This window comes from Pinus tabuliformis, chromosome 6 (genome assembly GCF_031772625.1).
Source record: "Pinus tabuliformis cultivar Carrire ecotype Pingquan chromosome 6, CPIR1, whole genome shotgun sequence".
Lineage (NCBI taxonomy): Eukaryota > Viridiplantae > Streptophyta > Pinopsida > Pinales > Pinaceae > Pinus > Pinus tabuliformis.
This window is the reverse complement of record NC_142292.1, coordinates 762,179,824-762,196,984: the sequence shown is the minus strand read 5'-3', so window position 1 is coordinate 762,196,984 and position 17,161 is coordinate 762,179,824. Positions and strand designations below refer to the sequence as shown.

The 17,161-nt window shown below is 38.9% G+C and overlaps 1 protein-coding gene across 1 annotated transcript in view; it reads left to right on the top strand.

The window, feature by feature from the left end:
- The window catches only part of LOC149260950 (proline-, glutamic acid/leucine-rich protein), a 319,977-nt gene that overhangs the window by 25,501 nt on the left and 277,315 nt on the right, over nucleotides 1–17,161 (top strand). The gene's annotated exons all lie outside the window — the stretch shown is intronic.

The following is a 17,161-nucleotide window of genomic DNA, read 5'->3' as shown; positions in this document are numbered from 1 at the left end:
TATTACAACTTAAATATATAAAAAATTTATTAAAACATTAGGATCCGAATAATGCATGGCTCCACACAGCATACATCAAATATGGCACACAGATTATGAATTGAGAGCATATATAACAATATAATGCAATATTATTGGGGCAATACAAAGGGCAAAAGGTCCATATATATAATAGAAGTAACAAAAGAGATGACGTTTTGCTCATGACCATGTTCATAATCATATTAAGTAGCCCTTATGTCAAGATCAATTAACTCTATCATCTCCCCTTAAACATGATTTGGGGGTAAGGAAAATACATTGCTATATTCCCCCTTAATGGCAATTTCTTTCATCCCACACAAAGTATGTAAATAAAATTTTTAGGCTCTATTAAAGAGTTGGAAAGATGTCTTGTATACATTAGTACTCCAAATGATTATACTAGATACTAGCTTAATTGCCAAAATACCAATGCTAACATATTGACCATGGCAATGTGTTGACAAACTCTTGATGGAGAGTCTATCTTCAACTGTATGCCCCAAAACGACTCACACGAACCTCTTTAGAATTGACAAAGAAAACAAGAGTTCAAACAAAGTTTCACTTCAAAATTGTAATGCCTAAAACAATTTCACATGAACCTCTTCAGAATAGGTGAAAACGACAGAAGTTTATGAGAGCATATGCACAAATAGTTAAAGAAACATTATTATGGAACAATCTTTAAGAAATGACAAAGGTGATGGCAAAAGCATGTTGAAGTTCAAATGATTCGATGAGGAGCCCTTAAGGAAAGGTGTTGAGGATTGATAATATTGTTAAAGGAAGACAAAGTGCAAGATTGCGCAGGCTATAATGATCAGAACTACATTCGCACAGGTGATTGCTAGTAAAAGTGCGACAATGCTTGAAATTAGGTTTTTAAGCAATGTAATCCAGGATTCTTGTTTTTAGAATGGTTTTGCTTCCAACATTGTAGGGGATTGCTTGCAAGAGTTCATTGGATAGCAAGAGATCCGGATTTGTGGCCATTTGCCTAATGGTGACAAAATGACGTGTAACAATTCGTCCTTTGGTGCTGGAGGTATTTGAATCCCTTTTGATTGTAAAATTAGCCTCTATAAGCAGATGTCGACCTCAAGGGTAGAGAAGAAATCTCGTACTCTTTAACAATGCTCACCTAGCTATCTTCTCAACCATTCAGCCTACTGTTTGTGGGTAACATATGGCTCATTTCAATTGCAAATTCGATCCCAACTTGATTTGGAGATTTGATGCCTTAGTGGGTAGTCCTCATCCTGTCAAGATAAGATAGAAAACACTGCATGAGAAAGTAAAATCAACTGTAAAGTTGTAAACATCTCTTTTCTTCGATACCTTCCTCAAATCATCTTCTGCATTGAATTCCTACAGTGAAATCTGAGTGATTTCACTCCTTGAACCAGTTAGAGTATATAGTTTCAACATTGAAACCAACTATGGCAGCTAGGGTTTTCCAAACCCTAAACTCCTTTCCAAAAACTCTCCAAGAGCCCTTTTTCTAAAAAATACAAGTGAATGAAAGAATAGAGTCTCCTCACTTTTTCTCTTTTATAAACTTGTGGCCACTTTTGCCCCCATTTTATCCATTTAACTTTCATCAAGTCACTTTTTAATCTTTTCACTTTATAAAGTTAAACTGACTTTTCACTTGCCTAAAAATGTCCCCATTTTGCCCCTTAGACTTTTATAATGTTTCCCTAGGTGAATTAAGCCCCCTTATTAAATATTTCCCCTCTTTAGCCTACGAGAACCATGTTAGCCTAATAGACTCTGTCATGTGCTTCCTAAGTGGTTGGGGACATTATAGTCCCCCCTTCAAGATTGCTTGTCCTCAAGCAATTTTAACTCAAGATGTTTGAACACCTGCTCACCTTCCCAGGTGGCATCCTACACCGGTAAGTCCTTCCATTTTACTAGGTACTCTTTGACTGTCCTACTTCACAACTTCCTTTCCGTTGTCTCTAGGATCTTTTCTGGGACCAAGATCAACTCTTGCTCCTCGTCCAACGATGGAAGCTTTGCGGAATTGACAACATGTTACCCTAAGGCTGAATCTTACATCCTTTAGGAAGCTCAAGCTCATAGGCCACTTCCTCTACTTGTCTCACGATTCTGTATGGCTCGTAGAACTCGAGTTTCAACTTTTTTGCCCCTTTGTTTTTGATTGACGACTGGCTGTGGGGTTGAAGAGAAAGGTATACCATATCTCCCATTTCAAAGCTGTGCTCCACTCTGTGCCTGTCTGCGTACAATTTTTGTTGGTTTAGAGCCATCTACAAATGGTCCATGAGGACCTTTAAAATATCTTGGCTCTCCTAAATCCAGCCCTTGGCTAGAGGTGCCCAATTATCCCCAAATATTCTATCTGCAAATGTTGGGGTGTCATATCCATTTAATGCTTTGAAGGGTGTCATGTCGATGGACATGTGGAAAGTGGTATTGTAGCAATGCTCCCGCAAATGTAACAACTTTATCCATGCCTTTTGTTGGCCGATTATATAGTTCCAGGGATAGCCTTCCAGCCATTTGTTGACTATCTCTATCTGTCCTTCAGTTTGTGGTTGCGAGCCTGAGTAGCTCCTTCCAGAAGCCGTCCATGAACCTACTGTCCCTGTCACTAATGATGTTCTTCGACAACCCATGTAATCAGAAGACCTCCTTGAAGAATAGTTTGGCCACATGCGCTGTTGAGTATTTTGATGGTATGGCAAAGAAATGAGCAAATTTTGTGGGTCGATCCACTACTACATATATACAAAATTTGCCTTACGTCCAAGGTAGCCCAGTGAGAAAGTCCTTGAAAATGCTCTCCCATTCTACGTCGAGATAGGGAGTCGCTGTAGTAAACCTATTGGATGAGTGTGTTTTGCTTTGTTCTGCTAGCAAGTGTTGCATTCCTTCACGAACCTCAACACATCCATCTTGAGGCCCTTCCTAGCGAACCTCTCCCTAATATTCTTGTAGGTTTTTATGTACCCCGGGTGCCTCTCTAAGGGTGAGCTATGAGCTGCTTGCATAATTATCTCCTCAAGTTGTGATTTTGGTACCAGATAGATATGCTCTTTGTAGTAAATGGTATCACCCACAACTCGGTACCTATCATCATGAATCAACCCCTCCAGAATCTCATAGGAAAATTTATTCTTCGAATACTCCAAAAGCAACAATGACTTCCAATCATCTACCATCTCTATGAGTGAGAGAGTGGGTGGCATCCTCGAAAGAGCATCAACCACTATATTGTTTTTGCCTTTGACGTATTCTATCTCAAAGTCATAGGCCTGCAATTTATTGACAATTTGACCCACTTTTGTTGCCTCTCACTCAGTTCCTTATGTTCTGTGAGGAATCTTAGGCTGTTATGATTTGTCTTTACCTTGAACTTGTTCCCCACCATATATTTATTGAATTTGGCGAGTGCATGCATGATGGCCCACATTTTTTTGTTGTAGATCGAATAGTGCCACTCATAATCTCTGATTTTACAACTCTCGAATGCTGCAAGATGATGAATCTACATAAGGAATGCTCATATTTCCATCCTCTAAGTGTCACATTCCAGCACAAATGGGTGGGTGAAATCTGGTAGTGCAAGCACAGGGCATGTACTCATTATCTCCATCTTCTCAAATGTTTGCTGCACTTTTTCTGACCAACTTAAGGCCCCCTTCTTGGTGAGGTCTGTAAGAGAGCAAGGAAGCTCTTCAGTTTTGTTACGTTCTTTGGGGTGTGCCACTCAATGATTGCCTATATTTTATCTTGGTGTACCTAAACCCCATCATGTCTAATCACATGCCCTTGGTAGAGCATCTCTATCATGCCAAAATCACACTTGGACTCCTTTGCATATAACTCTTGTTCCTCTAGAATCCCTAAAACCTCGTCCAAGTGCATCAGATGGTCCTCCCACATCTTGCTGTAGACCAATATGTCATCAAAGAAAACCAACAAGTATTTCCACAACTGTTTATCGAACACATGGTTCACGCATGATTGGAAAGGTGCAGGGGCATTGGTTATCCCAAATGACATAACCAAGAACTCGTAGTGCATATAGTGGCACCTAAAAGTTGTCTTCGGGATGTCTTGCTCCCAAACCCGAATCTGATGGTATCTAGAATGAAGATCAATCTTCGAAAAATATTTGGCCCCTCTTAGTTCATCCATTAGCTCATCTATCTTGGGGATAAGATATTGGTTCTTGATTGTCCTCTTATTGAGAGCCCGGTAGTCTATGCACATCTGCAAGGTGTCGTCCTTCTTCTTAGCCACCACTATTGAAGAAGCGAACGAACTGGAGCTAGGTCAAATATGGCCCAACCTCAACAATGCCTTGATGAGCTTTTCTATCTCATCTTTGTAGACCTTAGGATGTCGTTAAGATTTGGTTATCACTGCCTACACGCCCTCCTCCAATTCTATAACTCGCTCAAAACCCTTGTCCAATGGTCTACCTTGAGAAATGTTAGCAAAAACCTTTTGGTGTTTATGAAGCAACACTTGAATGCCATCTGAATGCTGTCGTGGTTGTTCTGGCTGCCTTTTGTCTGTAATAAGGCACTCAATTGTCCACTCAATATTGCCTTGCCTCAATACTGCTTCCATATGGTTGGATGATACTAGTCTAAGTGGGTACTGATGCATGGCCCTCAAAACTACCCTTTTGCCATCTACTGGATCATTGAATTCCATCTCCATATTCTACTAATCCATAGTATACTTTTCGATGTAGTAAAGCCACTAACAACCTAACATCTCATTGTTGTCCGACACATTCACCACGAAGAAGTCCTCAATCACTGTATAGTTCCCCACAGTTCGCTACAATTTGGGGATGTATCTGTCGCAGTCCATCTAATGGTTACCAGGTATGATGATTGTAAAACCATCAAACTCCTTAGTAGGAATCCCTCTCTGGTCTACCATGGCTGCATCTATGAAATTGTGGGAAGCTCCGCTATCAATCAATACTATCACCTTGTGCCCAGCTAGAACCCCTCTGACTCTGAAAATATGATATCTGGGGAATCCTGACATGGATGCAATGATAGGTGCTTTGCCTTCTGCATGTGAAGTCTCACCCCCAACTGTCTGATGTATCTGTCCCTTCATCGACTCCTCATCTTCATCATCATTGTCACTCTCAGAATACACCTCAATATAGTGAGCCTTGCCCACCTTGTCCTTACCTGCATACTTGTGCCCCGGTGCCCTCGACTCTTGACAACTGAACATAGTTTCTTCTTTCTTCACTCCTTTAGTGTCTCCTCATCGTCCTTCGGTTTCCAGGTCCACTCCTTATGAAACAGCTTGACTTTACTCTTTTGAGGGAATGAGGGTTTAGGAGTGAATTTGTTTTTAGAAGTGGCATCATGCATGTCTCTGGTCTTATTAATTGCCGCACGAAGAGTGGTGGGTTCAAAGCCTTTGACCCATCCACGTAGAGGTTCTAACAACACCTCTACAAATAGCATCACCAATTTGGCCTTTGAGATACCTGTGACCATGACTTCCAGCCTCTGAAACTCTAAAATGTAAGCCTCCAGACTACTTGTCTGCTTGAGCTGTGTCAACTCTCTAAAATGAAGCTTCAGATCCGTCCTGTCAGATCGCTCAATGAGTCTTTGAGTGAACTTAGTATATGAGGTGATGTTGCTGTGACCCATAGCCACCAATCCATGGTACCACCACTCATGGGCCTCCCCATCCAAGTGCAAAGTGGCTAGCTTAATAGCCTCCTCCTCTGTCATCTGATGCAACTGGAAATATGTATCCAGTTTCTGTACCCATGATCAAGCTGAGCATTTGGATGACCCATCAAAGCAAGGGATGGTCACCTTCCCCAATGTCTTTTGCAACTCATAATTCTGCGTCAAAACCCTTTGAAATGGTTTAGGTCTGCTCTTCAGCTGAAGGTGGCAAAAATCAGTGAAACTCATGGCAACTTGGAACTCCCGTCCTAATGCTCTATACTCCTCCATATAATCTGCATAAGGAATCCCTTGACTAGACTGCTCTGTTTGGCCCTCTGCTGTCTCATGTAAGAACTAAGGTAGAATAAGAACTAAGGCATGCAGGGTCTGGGTGATTTGTTAACTGAGCGTGAATGGCTCTGTAAAGTAGTACGGGCGTCGGGCATGGTTGCCCTCAACACTATTGGACCCTTCTCCATTTGTTGGCTCTTTTCCAGTGTGAGTCCCTCTGTTTGTCATCCCTTTCGACAGGTCCACCATCTCCTTTCAGGGTTTAGCCAAATCATTTATTGCGCCGAGCAAACTTTTAAAGGCTTGTTCCTCATTGTCACCCATGTCTGGCCCTTCTATCTCAGGTTTTTCTTCTACCCATTTTCCTTATTTGGTGTTTTCTCACTCTCACTATTTGGAATATCTTCTTTTCTAATAGGAGTGGGTTCTCTACGTGCATGCCTTCTCTTGTAAGTTATCCCTCTAAAAGGACTTTCCTCTATCAGGACATCACTAACAAGTTGCCCTTAGACCACATAACTGCTCAAGAACACACTCTGATACCATTGTAAAATCCCCTTGCGAAATATCTCTGTTATGCCACTAATTTCTTGAGTATGCTTGATAAATTGTTTTTGAGAAATTTTGTCAAACAATTAATTGGTGAACATGCCGTAGGTGATTTTTATAAATTTGTTTTCGGGACAAATTTTACAATGCTCAATACACACCTAACAAACTTCAAAATAAACTTATACTACTTATATCAGACATATAATTTAACATAAAGCACCTTTCATTCATGAGAAATAACCCAAGAACATAGCAACAATGAGTTCACTAGTACACAATCACATACACCGAGATTACAAAGCATAGATAACTCATATTGGAACCTAGTAAGCTCTCTAGCAAGACAAGTTTCAGTGAAATAGTGCAATCTGGAAAGAAATGAAGGCTTGGACAGTTGAACAAGTTCGAACCACTGAGTTCTTTCTAGTAAGGAAGGCTTCAACGTTCTGTCTTTTATAGCAACAAAATACCACCTCTTTAAACTGTACGTTGCTCAAGAAATTTGAGAACAATGGATTGATTTCATACACAGAGATACACGACCTCTACTCTATGTCCAACTCAACAAGACGACTGTTCAAATACAACTCATTTTTGACTGCATTTAACTCAGCCATGCACAAAAGAGATATGACCCTCCTTTGGTCACTAACTCGGCTCTTTGGTGGAATAAACTCAGCCAGAGAATGAAGGATGAAACTGTCCTTTGGTGCTGGAGGTATTTGACTCCCTTTTGACTGTAAGCTCAGCCTCTATAAGCAGATGCCGACCCAAAGGGTAGAGAAAAAATGTCGTCCTCTTTAACAGTGCTCACCTAGCTATCTTCTCAGCCATTCGACTCATTGTCTTTGGGTAACATATAGCTCATTTCAATAGCAAAATTGATCCCAACTTGATCTAGAGATTTGATGACTTGTTGGGTAGTCCTCAACCTGTGAAGATAAGATAGAAAACATTATATGATAAGGTAAAATCAACTGATAAACTCTCTTTTCTTCAATGCCTTCTGCAAATCATTTTCTGTATAAAATTCCCATGGTGAAATCTGAGTGATTTCACTCCTTGAACCAATTAGAATGCATAACTTTAACATTGAAATTAGCTATGGCGGCTAGCATTTTCCAAACCCTAAACTCCTTTCCAAAAGCTATCTAAGAGCTTTTTTCTCAAAAACACAAGTGAATGAATGAGGAGAGTCTCCTCACTTTTTTTCTTTTATAAACTTGTGGCCACTTTACCGCCATTTTACCCTTTTAACTTTTATAAAATCACTCTATAATCTTTTCAATTTATAAAGTTAAAGTGACTTTTCACTTGCATAGGATGTGTCCCCATTTCACCCCTTATACTTTTATAATGTTTCCCTAGGCAAATTAAGCTCCCTTATTAAATATTTATCCGCTTTAGCCTACGGGAACCATGTTAAGCCAGTAGACTCCATCACGTGCTTCCTAAGTGTTTGGGGTCATTACATAGGAGATCAATTTCACTAGTTCATATCAATGTTATCAAAATCGGATTGGAACCGATAACACCGATCTTGTTAGGGCTTCAAAACCAAAATAGGCTGGTTTGATATTGAACCGGCCTATTTCACCGAATCGGCCGATTTAGGACTGGTTTCATGCAGTTTATAATTGCATGGGCCAACGTAAAAAATTGCCTTTTTTATTTTTTGATTTTTGAGTGGGTTGGCCCACTTCTAATTCTCCCCTAGGCCAATCTAATATTGAAGCCTATGGCCCTAGTATTGCTATGCAATTCATGGTAATGTTAAATTCTTAAAGTTAAAGTGACATTCATCTTTATCTTTCATTTTCATCCTTTTACTTAAATTTTTAACATTACCATGAAATGACTCACGATGTTTGAGAGTGGTTCCAACCTCATTGGATTTGATACAGAGAAAGTAGAATTTTAGATTTGACTGAAAACCCAACAGACTTAACTGTTTTTAGGATTTCAAAATTGGGGGATTGCAATGTTTTCATTGGATGTTATCATGTACAAAGGTACGGAACTAGTATTTAATAAAGAGCACCAAGCAGCCCTCTATGTACTTTGATGTTAGTGGGATTGGTTGTCGAACTCCTCTATCATGACTCTACTAAAAATGTACCCATCACTCGAGCAAAGTTTTGACATGACATGCTACGTTTTTTCTATCTTATTTTAATGCTTAGAGGGTTATATTGATGACAAAGATCCCAATATAGGCAATGATTTTGATGATATGTAGGCATTTGTTGTAGCATGATTTTTTTTGGATGCTAGAGGTCATCGAAAGCAGTGAAACAGGAATCGGGAGAAAATCGGATTAATCGCGAGTGCAAGTCGGATCGGCGGCAGAAAGATCCGTTTCGAATCTGGGCGTGTCAACTTGCGTTGACCGAGTGGTTTCCACAAACTTCCATAAATTTCTTCCGATTTCTTCCGATTTCGTCCGATTTCCATAAATTTCTTCCGATTTATCTATGGAATTTACACGAACAAAACGCTCAACGGGTTTAAATGATTATCCTTGTCTGGAAATCGAGCTGAAGTGTAGATGGCCAAATTTCAGCATACACATAAAATGACTTGAATCCACCTAAATGGAGGTTTTGGGGCTGGTTTAAGATTCTGGTCGAAATTGCATACCATATATATCACTGCAATCTACCACATGGTCTTTGCATAGCACGCAGCAGACCACAGCCTCGATGTATATACTAGGGCCTTCAATAAAAAATATTCAACGCGATTTCCAGATTTCGTCCAGCCTCAACGTAGGAAGAGTTTAATTCACACCGTCGAATCCACCTAAATGGAAGTTTTGGGGCTGGTTTAAGATTCTGGTCTTTGTATATATGAGAGTTAACATTGATATATACTTCGAACTAATGGGAATATCATTCGGGAGTTTACGAATTCGTAAATTCATTTTGTTTTTGGGACTCATGCTTTTGGTTGGGTGTCATCGCTTCCTAGTCAAATTTATTTGCTAGTATTTGCACGGGTGTGAAATGGAGAAGGGGAACATGCAAGTGTGAGGGACACTAGTTTAGATTTTATGTTAGATTTTGTGAGAGATAATGAACAGTATGTTGAAAAGTGTGTTAAAGATAAATCTTATTATAGAAAAGGTTTTGGGTTAATTAGAATTTTAATTAAATTTTAAATTTTTATAATTTGTAAATTTATTTTTATTATTTTTAATTTTTTTAAATAAAATATTTTTTTAATTTATAAAATTTTGAAAATAAAAAATATTATTTAAAATATATGAGATACTTATTTATTCATGATATTTTGGACATCTATTGATATTATGCATTGTTTGGACATACCTTTACCCAATATTAATGAAAAATGGTTTTTTTAATTCAATATATGTGTATATTTTTATTTAATGAATTTGCCGATTTTTTCCCGATCCGATTAAAACTCTTCGCTCTTTTGCCTCGCCGATTTATTGCCGATTCCGAGTCTGGTAACATTGATCGAAAGCATATTTGCTGATGTATTTTCGGCAGTGTTCCACGGGGACGCGTCCCCCAGGGTTGGGTGCGCGCACCCCTCGCACCCCACGCACCCGGGACGGGGAGTCTTTTGGGGGTGCGTTTCGCCACGCACCCTTTTTGGGGAGTCTTGGGGAGACGCAAGGGGGTGCGTTTCCCCAGTGTGGGAGTCTAGACTCCCCACGACTCCCCAAAAAGGGTGCTTCTGGGCGTCCCCCTTTAGTGTGGGAGTCTAGACTCCCCAAAAAGGGTGCTTCTGGGCGTCCCCCTTCAGTGTGGGAGTCTAGACTCCCCAAAAAGGGTGCGCCTGGGCGTCCCCCTTTAAATTTGTCTAATAAGACTTAAAAATAAAAAAAATTAAAAATTAAAAATTAAAAATTCAAAAGTCAAAACCATTAATTTTTTTTTTAACTAAAATTAAAACTAAATAACTAAAACTTAAAAGTCTAAAAAAAAATTAAAATTAAAACTAAATAACTAAAACTTAAAAGCCTAAACCTAAAAGACATGAAAGGCAAAACTTAAAGTTAAAAGCTCACTTCATTTCAACCCAAAGTCATTTCCATTTCCACGCAATGCTGATTTGAATGAGTTATCGATCAATGTATTTGAATATTTTATTATTGATTTTTATTTTTGTTTTTCGAATCTCATGGTATGTATGAATAATAATTAATTCAATAATGAGACTTGTCACTTGAGTATGTCATATGAATGATGTATGTATTAAAATGAATGATGAGGATGGATCAATGACTCAAATTTCAATTGTCTATTTAATATTTTTATGCTTTCATTATTGAACAATGAACAATGAATATCAACTTGAATTTTATATTTTATTATTGATTTTTATTTTTGTTTTTCGAATCTCATGGTATGTATGAATAATAATTAATTCAATAATGAGACTTGTCACTTGAGTATGTCATATGAATGATGTATGTATTAAAATGAATGATGAGGATGGATCAATGACTCAAATTTCAATTGTCTATTTAATATTTTTATGCTTTCATTATTGAACAATGAACAATGAATATCAACTTGAATTATATATATATATATATATATATATATATATACCTCGACGACTCCCCGCACCCCCGAAATTTCCCTAAAATTTGAGGGTACTCCCACACGTCCCCCCTGTGCGTCTCCCCGCACCCGCGTCTCCCCGCACCGGAGTCTTGGTGGAACATTGATTTTCGGTTTAGAGACAGATTACACTCTACGCTATTTTGGTTATGTGCACCCTTACATGCTATATAATGCACCTTCACATGGATGCACATGTATATATATGTTTTTCTTTAAAATTTGGATAGTTTATGTGTTTTTGGTCAACCTATTTTATGGTTTGGTTTATCTATTAGTTCCAGTCCGGTTTCGACTGGTTCATGGTCCACAAGGTTTTTCTGTTCGACACCAGTTCGGTTCTGATAACTTTGGTTTATATACTTATTTGGTGTTATTATTCATAGGACCTCGCTTTGGTTTGCAACATGCGCTTTAGCACTCCTTCAACAAGGGCGATGGGTTCTTAGCCCTTCTTTAGAGGCAATATTTTGGGAATCGTTTTTAGGACATATAGACTAAGATGCAACTCATGGACACACTTGTTTGGCCCATAGTTCTCTATGGTGTTGAGGCTAGCACTCCTTCAACAAGGGCGATGGGTCCTTAGCCCTTCTTCAGAGGCAATATTTTGGGAATTGTTTTTAGGACATATAGACTAAGATGCAACTCATGGACACACTTGTTTGGCCCATAGTTCTATATGGTGTTGAGGCTTGGTAACTTGGTTTACTAGAGTTTAATTGGTATTCAATATAGAGCATGCAAATGATCCTCCTTTGCTGCATCATTCATTGCAAGAAGATAATGCGTTAGCCCATTATTCTTGCACTGTTTGGAACGTGCCCCTTTCAACTTGAGATAGTGTTTGGTCTCGTCTCTCTTCTACACTGTGTTCATAGCTTTGCTAGTATAGGAAGGGGTGTGACCAATATCTAGACTTGGCCTATTGTTCATCATATTTCATTGCAACAACTAGTCCTTTGTCTGGATCGTGTTGTTGGTACATTGAAGTCTTGGTTCTCCTTGCTTCGGTTGGTATTATCATGGACTGATTTCCTTCATTTAGATAGTTCTCTCGTGCACCCGATCGCCTCTTACCAACCAAACATGTCACTTGGTTAAATCCTTAGGGTGGGTTATGTCTGAAGATGGTTTTCTATGTTTAGAACTTCATGGTGAGGATGGATGGACTCATTGTTCGGCCCATTAAACGCTTTTCCATTGGATGCATGCCCTTCAGATGCCCTTGGGACAATTCAAAGTTAGCTTTGTTACTCTGTGAATTGACATTAACCATTAGATTGACAAATTAAGTAGGATCTGCTAGTTGTGCCATCTCCAAGAGATTGAGACTGAGGAGCTTTTCATCTTCCATTGTACTATTTATTCTGAAATTTGTGGGAGATTCCATTGTTTGTCTAAGGGGCATGTATACCCTCCCCTATTTCTTCTGATACTCAAGCTAGAGATGTCTAGCCATTTACATGTAGGAGGAGTAAACTTTGTGCCTGTTGCTGCAAAATCTAGCAGTCCTTGAAGAGGGAGACTCAACAATGTGTAAACTAGACAATGGGACACCAATGGGGTAGAGGCCCAAATGTCACCTTAGCCCAAACCACCTGCGCTTTATGGATTTTCATCGATGGGAGGATTCACAGTAAAGTAGGTATCATTTAAAATCGACATGCTAATGATAAGATACAAGATGATCCTACTAAATCTCATTCAAGAAGAGCCACAATAAAGATACAAGGCTTCAATAAATCAAATTGCTCTCAAAGAAAATCCCTAGAAAAGAAGGCCTAAGACCTCGGATTTGAGGTTTTTTATGGTGATGGGTGTTCACAAGGTCAAGACCACAAGGAAAGGGTTTCTTATGATGACAATCAACTAATCCAAGGCTTGTGAACCCTCAAAGAACTCCTTAAGTTGAGAGAATGGAGACTAGGGTTTTCATGCCTACTCATGGCTCACAGAGCTTAACTGTACTTCCGCATGGCAAACACCTAGGGCAAGAGAATTTATGGACGAAATTTGAGAGGATATCCTCCAAATTGAGAGAGTTTGTGGAAAATCAAGTGAACTTGATGTTTAGGCTCTCAAACTCAAAAAAATCCTTCTCCCCAGAAATTCACACCAAGCCCTAGTTTCTCCTCTATCCTTGAAAGGACCAAAATTTTAAGGAGAGAGAAAATGGATAAAATTTTAGGTTGATCACCAAAGACTTGGACTAGTGCCTTGTCCCTTGGGTGTATGGAGTCATGGATGTCAAAGATTAGCCAATCTTGCTCTTAAGGAGGCTGAAAATTGATGCCCTAGCTCAATTTCCAAGCATTTACCCACTCAAGGAATAATGGAGTTTATGGGAAGAGCTTCAAAGAGTTTCACCACTAGGATACTTCTTATAATGTCATGAATGAATAATGCATGCAATTTTCTTCTAACTAGCATTCAATAGATACTTATCAACAATTAGGGCACAATTTAGCATAGATTAGAACTACTCATTCCATACATTAGACATGAAAAAGAAAGATCTTCAACAATAAAGCACTTACAAGACAATTTAGCAAGAAATTCCATCCATTATGCCAAGAATAGCTCCAAAAGATGTCCAAAAATCAGCTCCAAATATCAAAATGCATCCAATCATCTAAGAATCCAAGAAAAGAACAAGTGTGAGTTTCTCTAAGGAGGCTGAAAATCCTAAGTGTGATGATGATGAGGGATGAAATGACATCTCTCTAATATCTATGTCCTACTAACTCTAATTTAGCTTACAAGCCCCTAAAATTATAAAGTGATGGGCTAGGCCGACCTATTAACCAATGTAAAAAACAATAAAATCTTTTAAGGGGGGGGTCGAAAAGCTGACGTCATGCATGCGTAGGGCTCCAGAGGGAAGGCATTGTGGCCAAATGGTGCCATGTGTGCTCTAGAGGGCCTCTTCGCCCCTTTGTCTTAGTGCAAATCATCCCGTGGACCCCCAAATGTGGTTTGGGGCATAAACCGGGTCTCATGGGTCTCCATGTGGCTAAATCTCTGTCTGTGCTCCAACGTTGAGGGCATTGAAGATGGTGCTAGCGCTCCCATGTCTCAATGAACCAAACAAACCTTATCTGGGCCTTGTATCAGCTGCCACACCATGTACATATGCTAAGTCGACTAGGGGCAATTTGGTCCAAGTGCATCATCCCATGCATAATTAGGGCAAAGTGCATAAGGTGTGGGTGTGAAAGGTGCCCATGACTACAAGTGATTCTCTATGGATGTCTAGGGATCCATAACTCTCAACTCAACACCTGTGGATGTCAATGTGATTCTTTGGTGGACTTGGGCCCTTGTTAAGTTGCCCAACCCATAATAATTTTATTTTGTAACAAGCACTCCACACAAAATTACCATTCACTTAACAGAAGATTTCCATGTAAAATTTAACAACATAGAACTTGCAAATAACGATAATGAGCAGAAGGAAATATCAACTTTACTATATTAACCAAAAAGAGGAGTACATAACAATATGAAATAATTGGAAATAGTTGAGAAACTTGAACAACTATTGCAAACTAGATCCAGCCTCAAAATGTGTCTGCTATAGCACTGGACCTGGCCTCTCAAAATGAAACTGCAACCAATAAGAGCTCCTGTGAATTTTGAATGAATTCACCGAGGGGAGATGGGTGCTCACCAAGGTTGCACTAAACGGGGAAATGGGTACGAGTTTCCGAAACGGGAAGCGATATGAAACGCGACCTCCCCAAATTTTGGAAACGAGGAAACACAAATATATATATATATATATATGTGTGTGTGTGTGTGTGCAATCATAAAGCATAAATGATATATTATAATTTATTACACTTAAACATTAAGATTTAATTTACATCACATTTTAATTTACATCACATTTACTCATGAATGATCGCATAATGAAATAAAAATATCGGAATATCCAAAAGCAACCTTTATTATATATCCAAATCTCAAAATCAGCCTTTATTTATATTAATATATGAGGCTACAAGTACAATAAAGACTATAAGGCTGCAAGAGAGAGATCCAAATCATGATTTTCTACATCCACATCCCATTCTTTAGAAGGACCACTATTGTATTGGGAGTCTCCTCCTACATAGTCGAACGACCTTAGTGCTATTGATTAAATACAAGTTTCATACCCTAGTACCCTACACGATCTTGATTATTTGGAGTTTCCCCTGCATAGAGGGCTTGGTTCTCTTGATTAAATACAAGTTCCATACCCTAGTATATGATAAAATCCAATGGAAACATTGCAATCTACCCAATCTTGAAATCCCGAAAAACAGATAAGTCTGCTGGATTTTGAGTGAGATCTAAAATTCTACTTTCTCCATATGAAATCCAATGAGGGCGAAACCACTCTCAAACATCCTGAGTCATTTCATTGTAATGTTAAAAATTTAAGTAAAAGGATGAAAATGAAAAATAAAGGAGAATATTACTTTTACTTTAAGAATTTAACATTACCATGAACTGCATATGTCTCAAACTTCCTGATGAACTGCATATCAACACTAGGGAAAAAATTCACTTTTATAACTTTAGACACGCATCTAGAAGCAACTAGTAGTCACTAACATACCCTAAAAAAAAATTAAAAAAAAATAAAAAAAAAACATAAGTTAATGAGGAAACGTGGGTCGTACGGCCGTGAAACGCGTTTCCGGCTGTACTAGCCACGTTTCCGTTTCGGGAAACGTGGCAAGTACGTCCGGAAACGCGTTTCACGGCCGTACCAAACGCGTTTCCGCATTTCGTACCAGTTTTCGTACGGAAACAGACCTCTGTACCACGTTTCCTACAACATAGGTGCTCACCCAATCTCTCTAAATCACCCAAGGGTTTTCGTCCTGGGGCTATTGCTGAAGTAGAGAACCGGTTCTCAAACCTCTCCACAAAAGAAATCACCAATCCAAGATGTCTCCAAATGACCTCCTCCTCCTCTTTTATAGATCTGATGGATAGATCTCCAAGCCTCTAGAAGCATCTTATTTTATTATTTTATTATTATTCTAGAAGCTCCTCCATTGACTTTATCTTAAGTGACCTTTTAATTTAATTTTATTTCACTTAAGTCACTTTTGGCCCATTTCCTCCAATTAATTATTTTTCCTTAATTAAATGACTAATTAAAGTAATTTTTAATCAAGGAAAATGGTAAATCACCCACCATACTCTCTCCAGCCACCATAAATCACTTCTCAACATCCCATCTTGTAGATCTTCTCATTCCGGTTCCAACGAGCTATTACACTAAGGTGTTTTGTCAAATATTCCTCTTGAAATGCAACCTTGAGTGTAATTAATTAAGTTATGCCCAATAATAACCTCGTTTTATGGGAATTATCAGAAAGTCACAAAACCAAAAACAAGATGTGTGGAACTGATCATGATGATGAATATGCCAAGCGAATGCCATCAGATCCCATAAAAACTCCTCAAAACTCCATCAGAACCCCTAATGACATAAACCTGCTCCACTGATTTGGCCATTAACTACCTTGGAAATCCACCCTGGCTGTACTATGGAGGAAAATAAAAATGGGGACATTACAACATCCATTGCTGCAACTTATGACATCAGGTACATTTAATCATTTTTGCATCTAAGTGAACCGAGCTTGCAAGTACTGGGCAATGTGACACTTCATACAAGGCTCCTCTTCCAAAATTAAGGTCTTAGTCACGTAATGGTGTTAACTCCCTAGGTAGGAGTGGCTAATAAACGACCCTATTAGGTGTTTACAACCCCAAAGGGAAGTGACATGTCCTTAGTCGTCCCTTCAATCAATAGATGTCATGTGAATAATGATGGAACAAAAAGGGATAAGAGGTCTCAAGTCGAAATGCCATGGCCAAAGGGGTAGCAATGATGAGGAGTTCAACATAGTGTGTGTGTAGAGGTGAGGAGGGAGCAATCGTGGATGCATGAGTTACCTTGACCTTTGTTTTTCCACCCCTCTTATTGCCTTT